We start from the raw sequence: 27,340 nt of genomic DNA on the forward strand, positions 1-27,340 counted from the left end.
GGCTCTGAAAGGACTAAGAATTGAGGGCTCAGCCGGTCTGGTCTGGTGGAGTAGAGCTCTCTCTCTCTCTCTCTGTGGGTGGGAAAGCTGTGGTGTCCTCTGCCTGCCAGCAGGAACCCCATGGCAACCGTAGTAACCAGGGCCTACCCCATGGCCCGCGACACAGCGGTCCAGCGGCGCCTGCCGACTTGGCCCAAAACCCAATTTCTACCCCAGATGTATTCCTAAGATTTGGTAGAACAACAACATCAAAGTTGCACTTGATTGTTTTTGATTGTAGGATTATTTAATGCTGAAGTCTTTGTCTTGTATTTTTTCAGGAAAATATATTATCATTCAACCCCACATATTTAATTGAGGCAATTGGAGCCACTCTGAAAATGGGCTTTGGCTTTCATCTGTAATGGTATTGATTATGAGATAGAGCTGGTTCTGAACAGTCTAGTCTGATGAGTAGGAGGAGACCGCCACTGAAATCTCATGACTGTATTCATTAACTTTTCCTCTTCAAGTTTGGCTAGCTCCTTGCGACGCCAAATAAATTATATATTATCTTGGAAATCTGCAATATTTTGTACATTTTTTTTATTTTTGTTTGGTGTTGTTTAGCATTTAGTATTTTGCGTTGTCTCCATCTTGATGTTTGTGCTCGATTGGATCTTTTAAATGGAGGGCTTGACTGGAAAGTAAGTAAACAACGAATGCCTTTTCACAATGTCAGCATGCTTCCAGGCTAGCATTGACATTTAAAGAGCATCTTATCATGTTGATTTAAGCAATTAAACATGAAGTTGTTCTCTCCAAGCTCTGACTGACTGTATCGTCTTAATTAGTATCCACAGAGTCTTATCCTCAAAGCCTTTTTTCTAGCCTGATAAAGAACAGTCTTATCATAGTCATTACGTGGTTAACTGTCTGGCTATGTGAAAAAATGCTATGTTTAGATTTGGGAAACCTTTGGTGGAGTACAACCTAGCCTTTCATGTGTTTGGGAATAGGACTTGCTTAAGGAGTACTTTATTTTAAACAACACACTTTGTCCATAGTTCACTTGTACAGTACATCCTTATTAATGGCAAACAACACTGCTAGAAAATTGAGAGCTACCGAAATATCCTTGGCTAAGAGGACAATACAGTGTTTTGACCTTGAAAAAAAGAACTACAAAGTTGGTATCTTTATAATGTTGGAATAGTCTCATGCAGACTTGGAACTATTTCTCAAATCTCTCCACCAACTTCATCAAAGAACAGCATTTTGTTCTTCCCATCATACAATGTCCCTCCCTGTGGGCGGACTGCTTTGGTAGGCACACAATAGCCAGATGTTGCATATGCTTAATAACCAGTGTATGTGAAATGTTTGCCCCCAAGTCAACCACATCCAGATTCAGATCTTTTCGAATGTGACAAAGCATTGCGGGGAAAGATGGGTGACGATTTGGATGCTGCCCATGCCAGCAGGGAGCTGTTTGGACAAGGTTTATCACACTCATCGCCAGGTCATTTATAACAACCCATGGCTTCCAGTGCACCCCTATCTATCCCAAGAACTCTGCTTACAAATAAGACTGAAATACTGGTAGCTGGTTTTCTCACCTTCGCTAGCCCATATTGCGGGTTGTCTCTTGTAAAGATGCCCTGGCCGTGAATGTCTTGGCACAGCATTTCTTCTATTTTATTTACCTGCATAGTGATGCAAGGGCCAAGGAATTTATTCAGAAGTCACCATGAATCATCACGTAAAATAAAATAAACTTCTTTACCCGCCTGGCTTTAGTGGGAATCAGGACGGCTTCAAAGAATTCCGAAGTTTTGCAGTCCTTGCCCAACTTAATCATTTTGATCTATGGTAGTCAGTACATGACATGTTTAGTTAACATTGATTACATAGTATTGCACCACATAATTTATGTTGCATGATTCAAATAAATCCAGAAGCAATGAATGACAGAATGACTCATGACATCCCAGACAGACTGTATTACTTGCAGATGCATATCAGTGCCATATGCATGGTTCTTCTTCTAATTGAAGGACTAAACTATCTGCAGTAATGATATTGGAACTCACCTATATTACAGCGTAGTTACATATGATAGCAACTGTCAGTGCCGCCATTATAGTAGTCAGAAAAACCATGAGAGCCTGTTAAACTATTTAAACTTTCAGATTAAACTGTTCACGTTGTAAATAGTTGCTACTTCAAGAAATGTTATGATGGACACTGACAATCCTCCAAGGCAATGTAATTTAGTTATGAAATATAACAGTAGCTTTCCCTACATAATCATACAGAAAGCCTGGTAATTAACATGGTAACTTCAAGAGAAAACATTAGTTTTTTACATAGCAGTACAGTCTTAGAAGAAATGTTGATATCTAGAACCTAAAAGGGTTATTCGGCTGCCCCATAGGAGAACCATTTGAATAACCCTTTTTGGTTCCAGTTAGATCCCTTTTGAGTTCCATGTAGATCCCTTTACACAGAGGGTTCTACATGGAACCTAAAAGAGTTCTCCCTGGAACCAAAAGGGGTTCTACCTGGAACCAAAAAGGGTTCTCCTATGGGGACAGCCGAAGAACCCTTTTGGAACCCTTTTTCTAAGTGTAATTAAAGGTCCCAACTTAGGGAATTATACTCTGTTTGTGACCCCTATTACCAGCCTGTTCAACCTCTCTTTCGTATCATCTGAGATCCCCAGAGATTGGAAAGCTGCCGCGGTCATCTCCCTCTTCAAATGGGGTGACACTCTAGATCCAAACTGTTACAGACCTATATCCATCCTGCCCTGCCTTTCTAAAGTATTTGAAAGCCAAGTTAACAAACAGATCACCAACCATTTCGAATCGCACCGTACCTTCTCCGCTATGCAATCTGGTTTCCGAGCTGGTCATGGGTGCACCTCAGCCACACTCAAGGTCCTAAACGATATTATAACCAAGATCGATAAAAGACAGTACTGTACAGCCGTCTTCATCGACCTGGCCAAGGCTTTCGACTCCGTCAATCACCGCATTCTTATTGGCAGACTAAATAGCCTTAGTTTCTCAAATGACTGCCTCGCCTGGTTCACCAACTACTTCTCAGATAGAGTTCAATGTGTCAAATCGGAGGGCCTGTTGTCTGGACCTCTGGCAGTCTCTATGGGGGTGCCACAGGGTTAAATTCTTAGGCAGACTCTATTTTCTGTGTATATCAATGATGTCGCTCTTGCTGCTGGTGACTCTCAGATCCACCTCTACGCAGACAACACCACTTTGTATACATCTGGCCCTTTAAACAAGCTTCAATGCCATACAGCACTCCTTCCGTAGCCTTCAACTGCTGTTAAACGCTAGTAAAACTAAATGCATGCTCTTCAATCGAACGCTGCTTGCACCCGCCTGCTCGACTAGAATCACTACTCTCGGCGGGTCTGACTTAGAATATGTGGACAACTACAAATACCTAGGTGTCTGGTTAGACCGTAAACTCTCCTTCCAGACTCACATTAAGCATCTCCAATCCAAAGATAAATCTAGAATTGGCTTCCTATTTCGCAACAAAGCCTCCTTCACTCATGCTGCCAAACATGCCCTTGTAAAACTGACTATCCTACCGATCCTTGACTTCGGCGATGTCATTTACAAAATAGCCTCCAACACTCTACTCAGCAAATTGGATGTAGTCTATCACAGTGCCATCCATTTTGTCACCAAAGCCCCATATACTACCCACCATTGTGACCTGTACGCTCTCGTTGCCTGGCCCTCACTACATATTCGTCGCCAAACCCACTGGCTCCAGGTCATCTATAAATCACTGCTAGGCAAATCCCTGCCTTATCTTAGCTCATTGGTCACCATAGCAACACCCACCCGTAGGATGCGCTCCAGCAGGTATATCTCACTGGTCATCCCCAAAGCCAACACCTCCTTTGGCCGCCATTCCTTCCAGTTCTCTGATGCCAATGACTGGAACAAACAGCAAAAATCTCTGAAGCTGGAGACTCTTATCTCCCTCACTAACTTTAAGCATCAGTTGTCAGAGCAGCTTACCGATCACTGCACCTGTACACAGCCCATCTGTAATTAACCCACCGAACTACCTCATCCCCATATTGTTATTTATTTTACACATTTGCACCCCAGTATCTCTATTTGCACATCATCTTCTGCACATCTATCATTCCAGTGTCAATACTAAATTGTAATTATTCTGCACTATGGCCTATTTATTGCCTTACCTCCATAACTTACTACATTTGAACACACTGTATATAGATTTTCTATTGTGTTATTGACTTTGCGTTTTGTTTATCCCATATGTAACTCTGTGTTGTTGTTGATTTTATTGCACTGCTTTGCTTTATCTTGGCCAGGTCGCAGTTGTAAATGAGAACTTGTTCTCAACTGGCTTACCTGGTTAAATAAAGGTGAAATAAAAAATATAAAAAATATAAAAAAATCCTTGTGCAACGAAATGTGTTCATAGCCAATGTTATCAAAATAGCATCTGAGAACAAGGCTCCACCCCTAGCTCAAACTCAGTGTCGTTTCTAGGCATAAGCAACATAAGCTGCCACTTAGGGCCCCGCAATCACTAGGGGGCCCAACTTACTGTTACTTAGAATAGTTGAATACACAACGAGCAATTTCTTAATTTGTTAAGGCACGTGCCCAGGGGCCCTGACCTGGAGGGGGCCCCCATTTGATTTTGTAAGTCACTATCACTCAGATATCATATCATATCATATCATGTGTAGAACTGCAGGAAATTAGCTTTAAAACTTGTTTTTTTTATCTCAACCCCATAGATCTTGAATGGTGCCGGAGAAGATGGCTGCTGTTTTACAGCTGTCTAAACAATTGTACTATTATGTGTGTTTTTTCGCGTTATTTGTCATTTTTTCTGTACATAATGTTTCTGCCACCGTCTCTTATGACCAAAAAGAGCCTCTGCATATCAGGCCAGCGATTACTAACCTCGTATTGGACAAAGATTTTTTCTTCAACGAGTTGGACGCGAAGGATATTCTACAGACACCCGACAAGGCTCAAATCCCCGTCATTCGCATGAGAAAGAGACAGAGATATCGTGGACGTAGGTCGGGGTGCCTTGTAAGGATCCGACGGCGAGCGAGAAAACTGCCTCTTCCATCAATCCTATTAGCCAATGTTCAATAATTTGAAAAAAATTGGACGACCTAAGATTAAGGATATCCTACCAACGGGACATTAAAAACTGTAATATCTTATGTTTCACCGAGTCGTGGCTGAACGACGACATGGATAACATACAGCTGGCGGGATATACGCTACATCGGCAGGATAGAAGGCTGACTCCGGTAAACAACAGCTGGTGCATAAAATCTAATACTAAGGAAGTCTCTATGTTTTGCTCGCCTGAGGTAGAGTCTCATGATAAGCTGTAGACCACACTATTTACCAAGAGAGTTTTCATCTATATTTTTCGTTGCTGTCTATTTACCACCACAAACCGATGATGGCACTTAGATTGCACTCAATGAGCTGTATAAGGCCATAAGTAAACAGGAAAACGCTCATCAAGAGGCAGCTCTCCTAGTGGCCGGGGACTTTAATGCAGGGAAACTTAAATCCGTTCTACCTAATTTCTACCAGCATGTTAAATGTGCAACCAGAGGAAAAAAAACTCTAGACCACCTTTACTCCACACACAGAGATGCGTACAAAGCTCTCCCTCGCCCTCCATTTGGCAAATCTGACCATAACTCTATCCTCCTGATTCCTGCTTATAAGTAAAAACTAAAGCAGGAAGCACCAGTGACTCAGTTAATAAGGAAGTGGTCAGATGATGCAGATGCTAAGCTACAGGACTGTTTTGCTAGCACAGACTGGAATATGTTCTGGGACTCTTCTTATAGCATTGAGGAGTATACCACATCAGTCACTGGCTTCATCAATAAGTGCATCGATGACGTCGTCCCCACAGTGACTGTACGTACATACCCCAAACAGAAGCCATGGATTACAGGTAACATCCGCACTGAGCTAAAGGGTAGCGCTGCCACTTTCAAGGAGCGAGAATCTAACCTGGACGCTTATAAGAAATTCCGCTATGTCCTTCGACGAACCATCAAACAGGCAAAGAGTCAATACAGGACTAAGATTAAATCGTACTACACCGGCTCTGACATTCGTCGGATGTGGCAAGGCTTGAAAACTATTACAGACTACAAAGGGAATCACAGCCGCAAGCTGCCAAGTGACACAAGCCTACCAGATGAGCTAAATCACTTCTATGCTCGCTTCAAGGCAAGCAACACTGAAGCCTGCATGAGAGCATCAGCTGTTCCGGATGACTGTGTGATCACGCTCTCCGTAGCTGATGTGAGTAAGACTTTTAAGCAGGTCAACATTCCCAAGGCCGCAGGGCCAGACGGATTACCAGGACGTGTACTCCGAGCATGCGCTGCCATCTGGCAAGTGTTTTCACTGACATTTTCAACATGTCCCTGACTGAGTCTGTAATACCAATATGTTTCAAGAAGACCACCATAGTCCCTGTGCCCAAGAACACTAAGATAACCTGCCTAAATGACCACCGACCCGTAGCACTCATGTCTGTAGCCATGAAGTGCTTTGAAAGGCTGGTCATGGCTCACATCAACACCATTAACTCAGAAACCCTAGACCCACTCCAATTTGCATACCGCCCCAACAGATCCACAGATGATGCAATCTCTATTGCACTCCACACTGCCCTTTCCCACCTGGACAAGAGGAACACCTATGTGAGAATGCTATTCATTGACTACAGCTCAGCGTTCAACACCATAGTGCCGTCAAAGCTCATCACTAAGCTAAGGACCCTGGGACTAAACACCTCCCTCTGCAACTGGATCCTGGACTTCCTGATGGGCCGCCCCCAGGTGGTAAGGGTAGGTAACAACACATCTGCCACGCTGATCCTCAACACGGGGGCCCCTCAGGGGTGCGTGCTCAGTCCCCTCCTGTAGTCCCTGTTCACCCATGACTGCATGGCCAGGCATGACTACAACACCATCATTACGTTTGCCGACGACACAACAGTGGTAGGCCTGATCACCGACAACGATGAGACAGCTTATAGGGAGCTTCAAGTTCCTTGGTGTCCACATCACCAACAAACTATCATGGTCCAAACACACCAAGACAGTCGTGAAGAGGGCATGACAAAGCCTATTCCCCCTCAGGAGACTGAAAAGATTTGGCATGGGTCCTCAGATCCTCAAAAATCTCTACAGCTGCGCCATCGAGAGCATCCTGTCTAGTTGCATCACCGCCTGGTATGGCAACTGCTCGACCTCCGACCGCAAGGCACTACAGAGGGTAGTGCGTACGGCCCAGTACATCACTGGGGCCAAGCTTCCTGCCATCCAGGACGTCTATTCCAGGCAGTGTCAGAGGAAGGCCCTAAAAATTGTCAAAGACTCCAGCCACCCTAGTCATAGACTCTCTGCTGCCGCACGGCAAGCGGTACCGGAGTGCCTTCTTAACAGCTTCTACCCTCAAGCCATAAGACTCCTGAACAGCTAATCATGGCTACCTTGACTATTTGCATTGGCCCCCTACCCCACCCCACCCCAACCCTCTCTTTTACGCTGCTGCTACTCTGTTTATTATTTATGCATAGTCACTTTAACTCTACCCACATGTACATATTACCTCAATTACCTTGACTAACCGGTGACCCTGCACATTGACTCTGTACCAGAACCCCCTGTATATAGCCTCCCTACTGTTATTTTATTTTACTGCTGCTCTTTAATTATTTGTTTATGTTTTATTTTTTACTCATCTATTTAAAAAAAAATATATATATTTTTTCTTGAAAACTGCATTGTTGGTTAAGGGTTTGTAAGTAAGCATTTCACTGTAACCTGTTGTATTCGGTGCATGTGGCAAATACAATTTGATTTGATTTGAAAATGTGTAGAATTGCAGGAAATTAGCTTTAAAACTGCAGTTTTCTCTCTGCCCCTTGGCAAAATGAGTAAAATCGCATGAAATTAATTTAAAAACTCTACAAATTTTCTACACCCCATGGCAAAACGTGTTGAATTGCAGACCATTAACTTTAAAGCTGCAAATGTTTCTCTCTGCCGCAAAGAGGTAGTTGCCCCCCCCCAACCTAACCCATTTAGGGCCCACAAAATGCTAGAAACGTCCCTGCTCAAACTTTCACAAAGCACTATTCAACAGGTATCTAAAATTACAGTGTGGCGCCAGGAGTATTTGTTTTTGTTAATAACCTTATTGTTGTGTCGATAACAGGCCAGCATTACTTTAGAAGTACGATTTTAAAAGTGTTTAGATCTTTGCTTAGTTGAGTTCTGGTTATTATTTATCCTAGACTAGCCAAACTCAACTGGCGGACCGCGGTCCGGGTCCGGACCCAGAGAAGGGTCAATCCAGACCAGACAACATCACATTTTGTTATATAAAAGTCAATACATAATTTTTAGACAGCTTTTTTTTTTAAATCAACCAGGCGCAGCGGTCTCTTTAACACAGCAACTTCTCTTTCTCGCTCTCTCGAAGCAACGCCCACCTCTACTAGTGCCCTGTCTAATCCAATCGCGTGGTTATATGCAAATACAAGAGGCCGCGTCTTACCCAATCACATTAATCCAAATATACTCCATGGAAACTTGGGACAAGCAGGCAGAAAGAAACAGAAAGATTTGACCGGGGTTCAACTGTAAATATCTCAGATAGAAGGCGCTTAGTCACCAGTATCATTGTTAATATGGCTTGTTCCAAAAAAATATGTTTACTCTGAAAACCGTATATTCAAAGACGAGTGGACGGAACAGTATTTATTTATTAATTCTCCCCGCAACTAGCACAAAACCAAAAGTGCCATGGTAAAGCGCCATTTTGATCAGACGTATCCCCTGAACAAACAAGATTAACCAACTCAAATTCCAATATGAGAGGTCCACCAAAGTCCTTGTCAATTCCCTGACAGCCCAACAACATGCAATGGCGTGATCACTGATGATAGCTTGGATTTTGGTAAAACACAAAAAATAAACGTTTTCAGACGCTGAGATTGTAAAAGCATGCATGTGTGAAGTTGCTGACACCTTGCTTAAAGGTAAACAAAAAGATGAGCTCAGGGAAGAAAATGTGGCATTGAAAGAGCAGGCTAGTGATTGTGACCCTGTCACTTTCTGGGGAAAGATGGTGCCTGCAGCTGTTGTCCCTGTTCTCAAGAAACTGCCAGTATACATCCTGACCATGTTTGGCTCCACATACAGCTGTGAATCAGCCTTCTCTACAATGAACTTTATTAAAAACAAATACTGCACCAGGCTCACGAATGAACACCTGCACCAGTGTCTCAAAGTTGCTCTCACACCATTTGTGCCAAAGTTCAAAGCATTGGCAGGAGACAGAAAGTTTAATTTCTCTCATTAATGCAGGACAAGGCTCAGAGTGACTTACATGAATATTGCATGGCCCACAGTGACGTTCTGTGCATTCAGATTATTATTTTTGTTCAACTGTCTCTTTGTTCTCCACTTTATTTTATTTCAATATTTCTTTTTTATTGAAGGCCCATGTACAATGGTTCACAGTGCACTTTTTGCCTAGACAATTATGCAACCACTTTTGTTCTTCAGCAATGTTGATGTCACGACTTCAGCCAAGGCTGCCTCCCTTCCTTGTTCGGGCAGTGTCACGCCATGGCTCTGGGACTCTGTTATGTTGAGCCAGGATGTGTTGTTTCTATGTGTTTTGTGTGCTAGGGTTATTATCTAGTTCATTTGTTTCTATGTTGGCCGGTGTGGTTCTCAATCAGAGGCAACGTGTATCAGCTGTTGCTTGTTGTCTCTGATTGGGAACCATACTTAGGCAGCCTGTTTTCCACAGTGTGTTGTGGGATCTTGTTCCGTATGGTTTGTATTGTGACCAAGGACTTCACGTTTCGTATCGTTTGTTGTTTTGTTCGTTGTGTTGTACATTCAATAAATATTATGTACGCATATCACGCTGCGCATTGGTCCACTTCTCAAGACGATCGTGACAGGCAGGCTTCGGCGTTCGTCAACACCGGAGTACTAACCACTGCCGCCCCAATCATCATCACAATCTTCTTGTCAATCACACACACCTGGTTCTATTCCCCTAATTAGTCTGTGTATAAGTGTTCCCTCTGCCCCTTTGTCCTTGTGGGTGATTGTTTATTTGTGGAGGTTAGTGAAGCTCGGTGGAGCTTGTGTATTGTGTATCGACGGGAGTATTTTTCCCGTATGCCTTTTATTTTCCAGTGCGCCTGTTTTGTGCCCTGGAGTGTGTTTGACGCATTTCTGCGTAAATCTGTATTTTGCGGATTAAAGCCTATTATTCTGTGATTTACCCTCCTGCGCCTGACTCCTTCATCACCACCTCATCACAGTTGATGCAATGTTGCACATGTTTACATTCAAAATAAGTTGTAATTAATTCAAATTCTTAATCTCATTTAATGTATTTAATGTACGTTTTATATAACAACATGTTTCCTAAATTGTAGATGACTATGTTTGTTAATACGCTGTACCACAGTGCCGATAAAGGGCAATATCCATCCGGACCTTTGCCAGCTTGGAAAGTTGTGTCACTGGACCTTCTCAAATAGTAGTTGAGTACCCCTGCCCTAGACTATTGTTTTGTGTTAAAGTATCCTTATTCTATGTTTATACCTCCACATGCATTAAAAGATGAAGGACACTCAAACCAATTTTGCGGTTTGAAAAACATGTCGAAAATGCTGTTGCATCAATACGATCAATTAACAGCTATTTGTTAACGTGGTCATGGCACATTTTCTCCATGGTCTCGATAAGTGACTTTTAAATGTTAACATTTGCTAGATGTCTACTACATTTCAGATCTGGTCACCACAGAGTAATGAGACTCATTCCAAAGACGTTCTTTTCGGAATGCAAGTTAACATGTAATATTCAAAAATCAAAGAGAGAGTCAACCTAGAAAACCATTGACTAATGTTCTGCCCATGTTTTTGTCAGCCTACTTTGATTAACAACGTTGAGATGGGCACTGTGCTCAAACATAAAGTGAAGGATCCTACATGTGTTTATCATAAATAGAATAGAAAAATATCATGCAGGATACATTTTTTTTTTAAGAACCCAAAATGTAGCCACATGAGGTTTTGTTCATAGCTTTTTTGTATGCTTAAAATGGAGAGTAGTTCCAAAAAGCCACCCACACTTCACCAAACAGAGAGCAGACAATCTGTAACCAGAACCTATTTATGGATTATGCTACTGCCAGAAGAGAATTCCTCCCAAAGTGAAAAAGGCCTATTGAATCGAAGACTCATCCATCATTCATTAGCTGGGAACAGGAAGAAGGAGGCTATGATTTGGTAACTCTGCTCGTTTGGATTGGCTTTAACACCTACACTCTTCACTTCCCTTCTAACTTGAAATACACACTGCCTTTTTGGTTTTCAATGTCCTCCACAATTTGAATAGATTTATTTTCTTATGGTTCTAAGTTATTGAAGGACAAGATGTCCAAAAGGTGTCCATATGAGGACAGATGTGTGACACCATATGCCCAGGTAACAGCCTTATGATGAAATTAACTTGAACGTGGTGTGTGTGGGCCTATGTTTATGCACGTGTGTGTCTGCGTTGATGTGTGCATACTGTACGGCTCATTGGTTACAGAGTTAAAGAGGTGACGTCATGAACTCTTCACCTGTGCAGACTGCTGCCCGTGTATAGAAAGACATGGTGGCCCCGTTGCACCGGCTTTGATCACAATGAAATTATCGTCTTGCCGCTCTCCCTGGTATGCAAACATTCCCACGTTATCGGTGTGAAAATCAGGCCAATAGTCAAAATGATTTCTATTCAGCAGGTTCACAGTCAAAACACTGGGTGAAATTCTTCAGTGTGAGGGTAAGGCCTCCAATCCCCTCAACATCCTGCCATAACCTCTTGATTTATGACTCACAGAGAGAATCTTGAAGGTCATTGTTGCAGATGTAAATATCTACAGTCGGATTTTGGCAGTCATATTGTTATGATACCTCTTAACTCCCCCTTCCAGAGAACATGTTAGTTACACAGGTTAGTAACACCCTAGTCATAGACTGTTCTCTCTGCTACCGCACGGCAAGCGGTACCGGAGCGCCAAGTCTAGGTCCAAAAGGCTTCTTAACAGCTTCTACCCCCAAGCCATAAGACTCCTGAACAGCTAATCAAATGGCTACACAGACTATTTTGCATTGTCTTTTACGCTGCTGCTACTCTCTGTTTATTATCTATGCATAGTCACTTTAACTCTACCTACATGTACATATTACCTCAATTACCTCGACTAACCTGTGCCCCCGCACATTGACTCTGTACCGGTACCCCCTGTAAATAGCCTCACTACTGTTATTTTACTGCTGCTCTTTAATTATTGGTTATTTTTTATTTTTTACTTAACACTTATTTTTCATAAAACTGCATTGTTGGTTAAGGGCTTGTAAGTAAGTATTTCACTGTAAGGTCTACACCTGTTGTATTCTGCGCATGTGACAAATACAGTTTTATTTTATTTTATGAGAGCAGAGAATCACTCAACGGGACCTGTTTGCTGTTACTAGGGATGGAAAGGGTTTCTGTGAGGGATATTTTAGACTATTTTTTACATGCTATTTCCTTCCAGCAAAGTCCATGAGCTGCACTAAGTCATCCCACTGTTTAGCACAGAGGAGATTTATGGGCCTTGTTGCTGACCACTCTCACAATGTAGCCCAGCACATTCTTCAGATTTGGACAGAGCTCTGACAACATCAATATCATATGAGTATTTTAGTGAGGAAGTAGGGTAGATAGAACTTCCACCAACACGATTAAAGGTGCAGCTGGAAATCACAGGACCATGTGGGCCAACTTTCTGATGAAGCTTAATGTCCATTCAGTTAACGTGTTTACATATTTGCAATGAATAAAACTGCCCATTTTAAAATGAGTTGCACCAATAGACCACTCTGTCTAATTGCACTACTATCCTCTGATATTCCAGTGAGGACTGTAGAAATTGGACTAAATGACAATGGCACACATGTAGCACACATAGGCCTACAGTGTGACATATCACAACTCTTGTTAGAAACTTCTGGCGCCATGGTGGTCTCCAGGACATTAATGTCAACTATTCATTATACACAGGAATACACTATTCACTCTGGACAGTTTTCTCACACAAGCACACACACACATACACACACACACACACATACACACACACACACACACACACACACACACACACACACACACACACACACACACACAGACACGCACACACATACAGTATAATATATAAAGACATTACAACATCAGTATATTTAAGGACATCACAACACTAGGCAGATGATAGAATGATGGGGACCGATGCAGATCTCTTTGTAGCTGGAGCAAACAGAAATATTATCAAGATCCGTCTGTTGAGGCCTGAGATTTCTGGACAGCCTCCAGCGGGGTCTCTCTTTCCCCCAGTTCACAGCTTTAACAAGTCTGATTTGACTGACCTGGGGAAACAGTTTAATGACCAGTTCTAGACTGCGTTTCAGCACTGCGTGGGTGGGTGGTCCTGCCCAGTTGGGGAAGGAGGTTTGGAGGCTCGTACATACATTCAGTGTGCAATGTGTGCTGTAAATTGATGTCACAATAGAACAACAAATATTTTAATCTTCACCCTCCTGCTGAACTACCCTGATGAGGTCAATAAGCATATTTACACAATGTTCAATGGGTCTAAATTCCTGGTCCTTACAGAGAGGTTAATCAGATGATTTCCCAGATGCCCATTTTTGCTTACATATTTGGAGTTCAAAGCAATATTTAATATTGGGATCTTGGTACTTTTTGATTATGTGAAAGTTATATTTTTAGATTTTAACTTTGCTTAGTTGCACGATAAGCCCAAACTAAATTTGTTTAATCCTTCAGACTAGTGCACTTTTTGGGCTGCTGTTTTAACTTTTTTGTAACCCTGTATTTCCTTCAACTGAATTTTCTTTCAACCCTTTTCCTACTCAGGATAACTGCCACACAGTGATATTAGTGGAGGGTACTTTTTTATTTTTTTGTCAACCTGCGGGATGTCTTCTGAAGATGATAGGTTTTCACTGGTCGAGACTTAATAAACATCACAGAGTTTTAAGAGATGCCCGGCGCCACATCTCTCGAGTCAACTCTGCTACTTAAAATAATTTACTTGGAACCTGATGTCCAAGTGTCCTTTTCACTTGTTTCATCTGCAATGAATCAGCCATCATGTTTAATGTGAGTTTGTTAAGTTTACCCCCTTCCCTCCCTACTGCTCCCGCCAGGTTTATAGTGAGCACAGAGCCGACTCCAGGATTTAAGAGAGTTCTGACACTCAACAAGCTTTTCAAGTTTTTATTTCCTCGTAATCTTACAGATATTGATGTCTGAAAGTCTTCAGATTCAAGACTGGTCAGATACTATTTTTGTAAATATGTATCATGACACACTGTTGAAATAGTAAAATAGGTCAAGCTAGCATGCTTTAATGGGCATTTCTAACACAATAGTATCCGAAATGACACCTTTTGCATTGAATTGCATTGCAATAGTTTCACATTGTATTTCGTGTGCCATGTTACAATAAACCTTAAAAAACCTCCAGAAAAATAAAATGTGCTGTTACACAACAGCCTCTCAACCAAAGCCATGTTAATCTATTTGTCCTTTACTAATGGAACAAATATTTCCCTAATTATGTTAAATACTAAGTTGCTATTTCATGTGGAATCATTCATGTTGATGCCTGTTCCGATAAGCCACTTTTGAAGTTGTACTGTATATGTTGTAAATTGTTTATTTGAGCTCATTCAAGTACCAAAATCACCCCTGCTTCACCCTGGGAATAGGGAGCAGTGTAAGGGTACTTTAGCACTTGGCTCCTGTGCCAAGACTCTCCAAACATCTTTTCCTGGTGCCTAAAATTAGCCCCATAATAAGGTAGTGGCTTCCTTTTCTCTGAACTAATACCCTGTCCCTGTGGGAATACATGATGTGGGCTAACACTAAAGCTTAATTAACATAAATACATCAGACTGGTACATGCTAGAGGCCTGAGATTTAAATACATTTAAGATTAAAATATAATGAACTGGAGCAACAATTTATTTCCATACTTTCAATTTAACCCATAAATTGAGCATTTTACAGTATACAATTGAAGCATCCAGTGTATTATTTATTTGTGAGCTTTTTTAAAAACATTATTCTAACAAAGTAGACTAAGAATGGCTAGTAGGATTGCACAGAGTTGATGTGTAACATACATACTGTAGGTGTGCTGAATCACAAGTTTCTATTTAGAGGTTCCTAACAGAACCAGAGGGCAGTTAAGATCCCCTCAACACTCCACAACCACCTTTTCAAGTGTACACCTTCATTAAAGGCTTTTATGTGGAGTCCAGGATGGCTGGAGAGAATGGAAAGGACATGCTTAAGTAGACTCCACTTCATTATTAAACCTATAGGTCACATTTAGTTGCACTTGCATTAATCTGTTTTATTTCAACTAATGAGTGCTGCTGTAAATTTAACTATAGGTGAGGAATTTTTATTACCCTCAGCAATCTTTTGATCAGGTAGTGAAGTTATTCAGGGGCAGGGGAGGTGGAGAATCTTTACTGTGTACAGTGCAGTGTCCAATTACAGAAAGGTTTGATTTTCTCCTCTCATTAGGAATTCTCCATCACAAGTCAAAAGTCAACAGCTCCACAAGAGTAAGGGTCTACAGTGACTTCACATGAGGCCTCAAAGCACAACGAAAGGTCATTAGCCATGGATGTTACAGAATATTTACTATGGTTCATAGTGTGTACAATAACTTATGGATAGGGAAGTTGAATGTATAATAAATCAAATCAAATTTGATTTGTCACATGCGCCAAATACAACAGGTGTAAACTTTTCCATTAAATGCTTGCTTACGAGCCCTTCCCAGCGATGCAGAGTTAAACAGAGTTAAAAATTGTAACAAGAGTAATAAAATACACAAGAATGAAGCTATATACAGGGAGTACCAGTACCATATCACTGCGCAGAGGAATGAGGTATTTGAGGTAGGGTAAAGTGACTAGGCATCAGGATAGATATAGTTAAAGAACAGAGTAGCAGCAGCATATGATGAGTGTGAAAGTGTGTGTGTGTATGTGTGTGTGTGCGTGTGTGTGTGTGTGTGTGTGTGTATGTGTGTGTGTGTGTGTGTGTGTGTGTGTGTGTGTGTGTGTGTGTGTGTGTGTGTGTGTGTGTGTGTGTGTGTGTGTGTGTGTGTGGCATCGGTATGTGTGTGTATGTGTGGCTGCAACAAGCTCTCAAAGTCTCACTGCAGAATTACGTTTTTGCACTTTTCTCGAAATTTCAAATTTCGAAGTTGCGCCGAACTTCAAATTTGTGTGTGTGTAAGTTTAAGACTAAGAGTTAAGGTTTTGGATAGGGTTAAAACATTAAGTTTGGGCATTCATTCTGAATGGTTAAGTTAAGGGTTAAGGTTTGGGATAGGGTTAAAAATAAAATATAAAAAACTAGTGTCTACCACTCGGATTGAACACACAACCCTCAGATTCAGAATCATGGGATTACGCCCCTACACCACCCCATCCACAATGTCCTAGCAAAACCCAAGTTTACTTTATGGTAATAGTGCTCACTGTTGCCCCTAGTGGACAGACGTACAATTTCAAAGTCAATCTTGAGAGATCTGGCTGTGGATCAAACAGATTCTTTTGGCCTGCTCGTGATGACATCCAATGGTCCCTGTTTGATGATTTCCTTGAAATCATTCTACCCCCACAGCATGTGACATCCCGCCTCGTAGAGATCTTGAAATAGGTGTTGGCCAGACTTTCAAGATGAACACCATGAAGCAAGAGGCACACACACACACACACACACACACACACATCAAAAATATCTACCTTCCTGTGAACCTGCTCCATGGTGCCCCTGAGTGTTTCCATGTCCACACACACACACACACACACACACACACACACACACACACACACACACACACACACAAACAAACACACACACACAAACACAACATACCCCAAAAAGCCTCAGCCTGCAAATAGGAAGTGTACTCAGTGGGATCCCAGCCTGTGGTGTTTCAACAGGCAGGCCCATGTCTCTTCAAGTCTTTCCATACGTCCAGTAGCTATTGAGGAGTGTAGAGGATGGTCGTGGTGACAGTGCTGTAGTAACAGCGGTTCTGGTAGGCTACATACCCCTTAAAAAGGTTATAATGTTCACACAATGTTTTTATGATTCTGATTACCTGTTCTGACCTGTTCTGACCTGTTGACCTGTTCTGATGACCTGTTCTGACCAGTTGACCTTGTTCTGCTGACCTGCTCTGACCTGTTGACTGTTCTGATGACCTGTTCAATGTTATTAATGTCTGCTATGTTTTTGTTTGTTTTGTTTAATACTGAAGTTGGGTGGTTAATAAACTTGGGTTAATTGAACTCAGTTTATTCAAATTGATATATATTGTCCTCATTACATGGTTATGTCTATGAAATACAATGTTTATAGAAAATGTTGGAGCGTAAACAAAACCGATTTCTATGGAGTATTTTTCTCTTTAATCCCGTTACCATCTTCAACCCTGTTACCATAGTCACTCAACCCTGTTACATGACAATTTTGTGAGAACATTTTGGAAAGGTTATGAAATATATAGTAAATGATAGGGTTACTAATGGCATAAGATTTGCATAGTGGCATGTCTGGGGAAAAATGTGGGAACAAATGGGTTAAAGGCAGTGTAGGCTATCTGACGTTCGTGGAGATCACGTTCACGATAAATGCTGCTGATGTCAAGTTCTGTGTTCTTTTCGACCACTTACCTTCGATCCTGAACTTTGTCTGCAAAAAAAAAATTGTCTGAGGAAAAAAAATTGTTCACGTTATTAACATTTGGGAGATGTATTAAAACGTAATAGTGTTGATTGGGAGCAAGGAATCTAAAAGATTGCAGCTTTCAGGTCTTCAGTTCCATAGTGGGATTATCATCACTTGGATTCACCTCAAAAGAAAATGTAGCTGAACACTATACCAGTAATAATGTATATTTATGAAAATGCAATATTGCCTTCTGGTCATGGTGATTTATTTACTTTTTCTCATCACTTCCATTTCTTTAGGTTCCACGCTATTGGACAATGAGAAACTGGACATTACTGAGTCGGCTGCTGGATGAAGTGTAGTCCCAACCTACGGTCGTAGGGAAGATTTGGCTAACTGGTGTTTGGGGCCGCAGCAGAGAGGGTGTGGGTGGATGAACAATCAGAGTTTGTCTGCGACACTCAGATGACAGGTTTAGACCAGTCTGCTACAACCAAGCCATTCCTATCGCCCAAATTCGCTTGTGGGTCCTTCAAATCGCCCTAGTGTCAGCCCCTACCCTCGTATACCTCGGCTACGTTCTCCATATCGTTCATTTTTTTTAAACTATTGATACAAGGCCTTCAGCAACAATACGGTTTATCGTTGGTCAGTCTTACCTGTATGATTTTTCTCTGAAGAGCTTGTTTATATGTTCTAGACAACCTTGCCCACACACAGTTGGTTGCCATATTTCCCGGTGGATGGAGAAGACCATCTTCATCAACATCATGTTTGCCTTGGCGTGTTTGTCTCTCTTGCTAAATGTGGTGGAGATGGTCTACCTGATTTGTAGCAAAAGACCATGGGACAGAAGTCACTCGCCCAAGAAAACACTCAAGATGTATTCAATGCAAAAAAGTATTGAAGGAGAATGCCATTGAGGTAGACACTCAAACCTCAATATTTAGGCTGGCCATAGTCCCAGAATACAGTATTTACATTGCACTTTTTATATAAATGTTGATATATCCACTTAATGCTGATATACCAACAGTTCTTACTTCTTATGATAATACTTTCTGTATAGAGGCTACTGTTTCCTGCTGTTTTTCGAAGTCACAATTCTGCCAGAAAAAAGAGTTGTCAAACTGATCGATGTCAGATGGGTGTGTCCAAATTAAAGTATTTTAAACAAGCCAAGCTCTATGTATTGTGCATGTGTACAACCATGTAGAATTACACACAGTAACAATAAAAATTACATTTAAAAAAACATTAAAAAATTAATCTTTCGTTTCTCTGTGTTTTCATAATTTTCCTTCAATTCGCTAGAGGCTGAATGTATCTCACCGGAGAATGCATCCGAGCGAACGAAACAGCGCCCCTCTGTCTCTGTATGTGTCGGCTGTCTATCTGATGCGGTCTGCTCATAAAGAGTAGGACACTGTTGCTGCCCATAGCATTGAATGGAAGGGAAGCCAGTGAGCATTTGGCCTCCATTGATAACAAATAAATAAATAAATAATAGCCAATCAGCTAAACTGAGCGAGCTCAACTGTGAATGGTCCTGGTGCACCAAAAAAAAGTGTCAAGGGAAGCCAGTTTGGATTTGGCATCACTCCTATCACAGAGAAATACCTCATAGATAGAAACAACTTCAATTGTTGCATCTCGTTGTGTTGTTGTCCTCCGGTGGATAGCTATCTCGCTAAAATTGACCCTTTCCTAAATTAGCCATGAATGGAGATAGGGATTTGGACTGTGGTTTTACTTAATTCTCCGTACTCGCCAATGATTATAATGGTGATTCTGATCCAACCATAAAATACATTGTGCACCTGGACTGAGAGGATGGAAGTTCAATATGTAGGTAGATGTAGAAGGCTAATGTTAACTAGCTAACGTTGCCCATGAAAGGAAGTTAGGCTAGCGAGCAAGCATTGTAGCCAGGTAGCCTAGGACAACAAAAAATAAAAGCGTGTACTGTATGACAGAGTCATAGAGCGTTTTGTCAACATGAAAGAGAGGAGGATGGTATTGGCGTTTCTCTAAAAGTAGGGTGAGTCAACATGTTTTTTCTACTTGTACGAACGAATGAACACACACACACACACACACACACACACACACACACAAATCAGAACCATGGACAGCCACATCATATTTAGCTTAGGTTGACTGCACTAAATAGTTTTTGGTATCTTTTAGTTATCACTGTATTAGACCAGTGCTTTCCAACCCTGGTCCTCGAGTACCCCCAACACTACATATTTTCGTTGTAGCCCTGGACAAACACACCTCATTCAACTCATTGAGACCTTGATGATTAGTTGACAAGTTGAATCAGGTGCGCTTGTCCGGGGTAGGTCATGTAACTGTTTGTTACATGCAATATGCTTTGTGGACTTAACCGGACAAAGGTTACTCTCCGATTTTGTTATGAAAAAAATGTGTAGTTGAATTTATTCTGCCACTGTGTCTTCTTATTGTCACAGCCTTAGGCATACAGTGGGGAGAACAAGTATTTGATACACTGCCGATTTTGCAGGTTTTCCTACTTACAAAGCATGTAGAGGTCTGTAATTTTTATCATAGGTACACTTCAACTGTGAGAGACGGAATCTAAAACAAAAATCCAGAAAATCACATTGTATGATTTTTAAGTAATTAATTTGCATTTTATTGCATGACAGAAGTATTTGATCACCTACCAACCAGTAAGAATTCCGGCTCTCACAGACCTGTTAGTTTTTCTTTAAGAAGCCCTCCTGTTCTCCACTCATTACCTGTATTAACTGCACCTGTTTGAACTCGTTACCTGTATAAAAGACACCTGTCCACACACTCAATCAAACAGACTCCAACCTCTCCACAATGGCCAAGACCAGAGAGCTGTGTAAGGACATCAGGGATAAAATTGTAGACCTGCACAAGGCTGGGATGGGCTACAGGACAATAGGCAAGCAGCTTGGTGAGAAGGCAACAACTGTTGGCGCATTTATTAGAAAATGGAAGAAGTTCAAGATGACGGTCAATCACCCTCGGTCTGGGGCTCCATGCAAGATCTCACCTCGTGGGGCATCAATGATCATGAGGAAGGTGAGGGATCAGCCCAGAACTACACGGCAGGACCTGGTCAATGACCTGAAGAGAGCTGGGACCACAGTCTCAAAGAAAACCATTAGTAACACACTACGCCGTCATGGTTTAAAATGCTGCAGCGCACGCAAGGTCCCCCTGCTCAAGCCAGCGCATGTCCAGGCCCATCTGAAGTTTGCCAATGACCATCTGGATGATCCAGAGGAGGAATGGGAGAAGGTCATGTGGTCTGATGAGACAAACAATTGAGCTTTTTGCTCTAAACTCCACTCGCCGTGTTTGGAGGAAGAAGAAGGATGAGTACAACCCCAAGAACACCATCCCAACCGTGAAGCATGGAGGTGGAAACATCATTCTTTGGGGATGCTTTTCTGCAAAGGGGACAGGACGACTGCACCGTATTGAGGGGAGGATGGATGGGGCCATGTATCGGGAGATCTTGGCCAAACAACCTCCTTCCCTCAGTAAGAGCATTGAAGATGGGTCGTGGCTGGGTCTTCCAGCATGACAACGACCTGAAACACACAGCCAGGGCAACTAAGGAGTGGCGCCGTAAGAACCATCTCTATGTCCTGGAGTTGCCTAGCCAGTCTCCAGACCTGAACCCAATAGAAAATCTTTGGAGGGAGCTGAAAGTCCGTATTGCCCAGCGACAGCCCCGAAACCTGAAGGATCTGGAGAAGGTCTGTGTGGAGGAGTGGGCCAAAATCCCTGCTGCAGTGTGTGCAAACCTGGTCAAGACCTACAGGAAACGTATGATTTCTGTAATTGCAAACAAAGGTTTCTGTACCAAATATTAAGTTCTGCTTTCTGATGTATCAAATACTTATGTCATGCAATAAAATACAAATTAATTACTTAAAAATCATACAATGTGATTTTCTGTATTTTTGTTTTAGATTCCATCTCTCACAGTTGAAGTGTACCTATGATAAAAATTACAGACCTCTACATGCTTTGTAAGTAGGAAAACCTGCAAAATCGGCAGTGTATCAAATACTTGTTCTCCCCACTGTATATCACTGTCACAAGGCATATGGCAAACAACTTCCCCAGTGATTTTACCCACGCACCGCTACTGCAGGTGTCCAGTGTGTGTGCATAAAGTCAGTGCAAGAGAGCCAGTGCATAAAAGGGTCAATGCAGGTAGTCCGGTTAGCCATTTGATTAGCTATTTAACAGTCTTGTTTAGCAGTCTTATGGCTTGGGGGTAGAAGCTGTTCAGGGTCCTGTTGGTTCCAGACTTGGTGCATTGGTACTGCTTGCCGTGCGATGGCTTGGGTGTCTGGACTCTTTGACAATTCTTTGGGCCTTCCTCTGACACTGCCAGTCAATATACTCTCAATGGTGCTGCTGTATAATTTTTTTAGGATTTGAGGGCCTCATGCCAAATCCTTTCAGCCTCTTGAGGGGGAAGAGGTACTGTCGTGCCCTCTTCACAGGTGTGTTTGTGGACCTTTTTAATTCCTTAGTGATGTGGACACAGAGGAATTTGAAGCTCTCAACCCGCTTCACTACAGTCCGATTCATGTGGATGGGGGCGTGCTCTCCCCTCCATTTCCTGTAGTCCACTGTCAGCTCCTTTGTCTTGCTGACATTGAGGGAGAGGTTGTTGTCCTGGCACCACACTGCCAGGTCTCTGACCTCCTCCGTATAGGCTGCCTCATCATCATCGGTGATCAGTCCTACCATCGTTGTGTCGTCAGCAAACTTGATGGTAGTGTTGAAGTTGTGCGCGGCCACGCAGTCGTGAACAGGGGTACAGGAGGGGACTAAGCACACACCCCTGAGGGGCCACCATGTTGATGGTCAGTGTCAGGATCCAGTTGCAGAGGGAGGTGTTCAGTCCAAGGGTCCTGATCTTGGTGATGAGCTTGGAGGGGACTATGGTGTTGAATACAGAGCCTTCAATGAACAGCATTCGTACATAGGTATTCCTTTTGTTAAGGTGGGTGAGGGCAGTGTGGAGTGCAATAGAGATGGCGTCATCTGTGGATCTGTTGGGGTGGTATGTGAATTGGAGTGGGTCCAGGGTGTCTGGGATTATGGTGTTGATGTGAGCCATGACCAGCCTTTCAAAGCATTTCATGGCTATAGATGTGAGTGCTATGGGGCGATAGTTACCTTGGCTTTCTTGGGCACGGGGACTATGGTAGTCTGCTTGAAACAAGATCAGATCAGGTCAGGGACAGGTTGAAAATGTCAGTGAAGATATTTCCCAGCTGGTCACATTCTCTGAGTACGAGTCCTGGTATTCCATCTGGCCCTGTGGCCTTGCAAATATTAACCTGTTTAAAGGTCTTACTCACATTGGCTACGGAGAGCGAGATCACACAGTCAACCGGAACAGCTTGTGCTCTCATTCATGGTTCAGTGTTGCTACTAATTAGCCTACTGTACATGCTTATGTACTTGTCAAGAAAATACGGTAGTGTACAGGTTTTTTTATGAATCTTCTAGCAAGACAATAACCCCAAGCACACATTAAATCCACAAAGAAATTGTTTATTGACCACAAAATCAACATTTTGCAATGGCCATCTCAGTCTCCAGACTTGCAAACCTGTGGTTTGAGTCCATAAGGGCAGATGAAGAATATCAAGGATCTGGAAAGATTACAGTATGTATGAATGAACGGTCTCAGATCCCTCCCAATGTGTTCTACAATCTCATGAAACATTTTAGAAAAAAGGCATAGTATCGTTATTCTTGCAAGGGGACGGTGCTGGGTATTAAAAATGTTGACGCCTGTCTTTTTGTGATTTTGTTGTATTACTTGTAAAAAAAATATAATAATTCTGAGCAATTGTATTAGTATAAATTAATATAACATACAATATAACCCAGTATTTGTATTATTTATTTTATACAGTCTTTTTTGTTTATTTTCATCAAGGATGCCAATCATCATCTCCAAATGTTAATGTTAAAAGGTTATTGAACATTACTCATCTACAAGCAACATAAAATACATGGAATGTGGATATTATTTTTAAGTGACATAAAATGAACAGAAGTGCAGTATACTTATGGATCATCTGTTCAGCCATGTACTGTCACTTACCCCCAGACACGAAGCATCTGCCTGTGAATCCTAGAATTCCTCCAGCCCATTGACTCCGGAATGCCTCAGATAGAACCATTCGTGTTCTGAAAACAAACATGACAACCTGCACAGGAGTCTGGACCCAGACCTAGAGAGCCTTGCATAGGGACACTCCTGACAGCTGTTTCCTGTTATGTAACCACACACAGCTGCATCTTCCAAGAGAGGGCATCTTGGTGTTGTAGACATTTCCAGGGGCCAAGGGGAAGACAAATAATGCAGTTTTAATAGTGACCAACAACAGACCACCAAGGTTTCCGCCATCAAGCATGTGATGCAGGGTTCACAGATGTACTGTAACCTAAAGATCAGGGTGATGGTGGGTAGGTTCCTAAGTTAATCTGATTGATCTCTATGACTACTGACATGCACAGCCAATTCCTCTTCAAGATCTCAATAATGAAGCTAAAGCTTACCCAAGTTCAGCTTCCCATCTTACTCATGGCCATTTTCAAATCTTTAAAACTCCTAGATGTCCTAATTTGTGATACAGACTGCTGATCAGTTGACATTACCATGTGTGACCCATGTTTGCCTGTAAAGAGTTTAAAGCTAATAGCACATAACAAAATGGTTCAGGAATATGTACTCAAGCATTGGTTTCCTGCATCACAGTCAAATTACGTTTAGTGTCAGGGACAACTTTGTGCTCCAGCGAATTCAAGATAAATGAGTTCCTGGGAGCTGTAGTTCATGGGATACAGTGGGAATATTTGGCTCCAGTTCCTCTGTAAATATTGGTTTAGTTTGTTTGAGCTTCCTCCACAAAATAAACATTTTACATAGTGAGTAGATTAGCATACTTATCTGACCTGGATATTGTTTAATAGCATGTGAACAAGTCTTTACCCTCCTCGCATGGTTGATCACAAAGTGACCACCCTTACCAAAGAATGGGCATGGCAGCATCGTTTGTTTGTGTCTTTTGAAATGCTCCATTTGTGATCACTATCAGATATCTCATTCTTCATCAGATGGTAACCTTCAATAAGGACTCGAATCCGGGTTCCCAAAAAATATGTTGTTTGCAAGAAGAAATCAAAGAGATGTATCAATAAATTACAAAAGGACATGCATATCTCTCCGTACAGATGTTTGTGGAAAGAGTATAATAGCAAGTTGATATTACCACACTTTATAACAGGAGGCAGATTGTAACAGCTCACACACTGTTCCCTCGGGAGCCAGCAGTATATGCAAGCTAAGCTGTTACTTTACCCAATTAGATTTTAATATATTGCTGTTTCCTATACTCCTATGTCCAGGAATATACAAAATAAGCTTTACACTTCCATGTTAAACTTTGCAGTTTGGTCAGGTGTTGACCAGCCAGAAACCTACAAACAAGTCCAGCAAACTACAAAAAGTGTCCTTGATAGCACACTAGAAATGCCTCCATGAATCAAGGGTATTTATTGTGGACATCTGCTCTGGGTTAAAGGGCCACAGAAGGTACAAGTACATATGGAAATCTATTTTCACTGTGGAGGGGGCTTTCCTCCATGGCTGCGGATGTCCAGGGTGTGAGTGTCTCTAGCGTTGATCCGCCCACCACCCACTCACGCCGCCCTTCACTCCAACTCGCCAAGTCAGGTGACAGCCATCCGTTGAGATTTATCAGGGGCAAGATTTATGATTTTAACAGCCGGGTCCCGGTCCTTAGTAGTCTTGCTCACCGCAGGCAGTGTTTTTCTTCCTGCACATTCTTATTAGTTTAGTTTATTACAGCAGCACGTCTGGTGAGGTCATTTATGGCCAACCATGGTGGTATGACAAACTCATTTATAACGGCGAGGCTTCAGCACATTGGATGAGATCACTCAAGCCTTCCTCTTCCTCTTCCTTTCCTTTGCTGCTCAGACGCCCGCTCCATAGGTCATGAAATCATCTGTTTATCTGTATATTTGCGCAGGAATACGATGGACTGGGGGGACGTTGTTGTTGCTCTGGGGTCACTGGCTGGGGGGTCATTTCTCACACTGCTGAGGTTCTTCTCCCTACAGCCGATAAACACCATTGAGATTATATAGGAGAGGCAGCAGGTTGGGAGCACATGTTGAATAAATGAACAAGATGTTGGGCAGGAGGCTAAAACAGTAGTGATGGGAAACATAATGGCTCCTTGAACTCCAGTAAGTGGCAAAATACTATCTAATGTCAATCACTGGTATTTAAATAAAAAAATTAAAAAAATCCCCTGTAGAATAATTAGATTGGCTCAAATCCCTATGTCTGCGAGTAAGAGCTCCACACACTATTGGCCTCATGATTGTTTTCCTATCTCCAATAAAAAGACAGGAAAACATATTTGTATTAATCGAAAAAGTAAATAGGAGCTTACATTTTTTTGAGGGTAATTAGCAGCACTAAATGGCCTGCGAAGGCCTCTGTGAAGGTACCCCGCTGGTGTTGAACTTGTGACCTTCATCCAACAGGGAGATCATCTGACTAAGATAGAGGGCAGCAGAGAGATTTAGACATGCTTGTTGAACCTGTGTGGTCTTCAGAAATGTGATGTGTAGTCCAACACACACATTCAGGCCTTGGCCGAGACTTAGCCCTGATTCATACTGAGTCTCCATCTGTTAGAATACCCAGCATGTCATACCCGACCGCTGCCGTTAGAATCCAGGAAAATACTCTCAGGGGTGGTTTGCGGAATCCCAGGCAGCAGAATTGAAAAAGCTGTCCATATGTAGAAATCCTGGATGATGAAGATGCCGCATAATTCGCTTATTTTGAAAAGGAAGCTTTCGTTTATAATAGGTGTGTATATTTAACACTTTCAAAAAGTATTTTTTTTTAGCACAAGTAGCGACTCATGAAGACTGGCAATCTCCCAAATATAACAAATAAAACACAATAATACTATTACCACTAAAGTTCGTTCTTTACAGTATTTCTTACAAACCTTACAGTATTTCGTATATGAAAACCTTATCTTAAGAAATGTATTATTTAACACCCACACTGGTTGGGTGTTTCTATCTGCCTACATTCATGTAGGGAATATACAGTGTGGTATCTTTCTGTGTGTCTACATTTTTCAGTCAGTGAAGCTCAGGCTATGAAAGGGTCACAAGATTTCATCAAGATGTGGAAAATAACATGGTTTATAAAGTGTGATTTAGGAAGTGGTTCTCATATGTAGTTGAAATCATATAATAATTTATGTTTATACTTGAAATATTTCGTTACAACTCAAATATTGGTCACATGTCGTCTGTACAACATGGTTA

The sequence above is a fragment of the Coregonus lavaretus genome, assembly GCF_964263955.1.
Source record: "Coregonus lavaretus genome assembly, chromosome: 27".
In the NCBI taxonomy this organism is placed as follows: Eukaryota; Metazoa; Chordata; class Actinopteri; order Salmoniformes; family Salmonidae; genus Coregonus; species Coregonus lavaretus.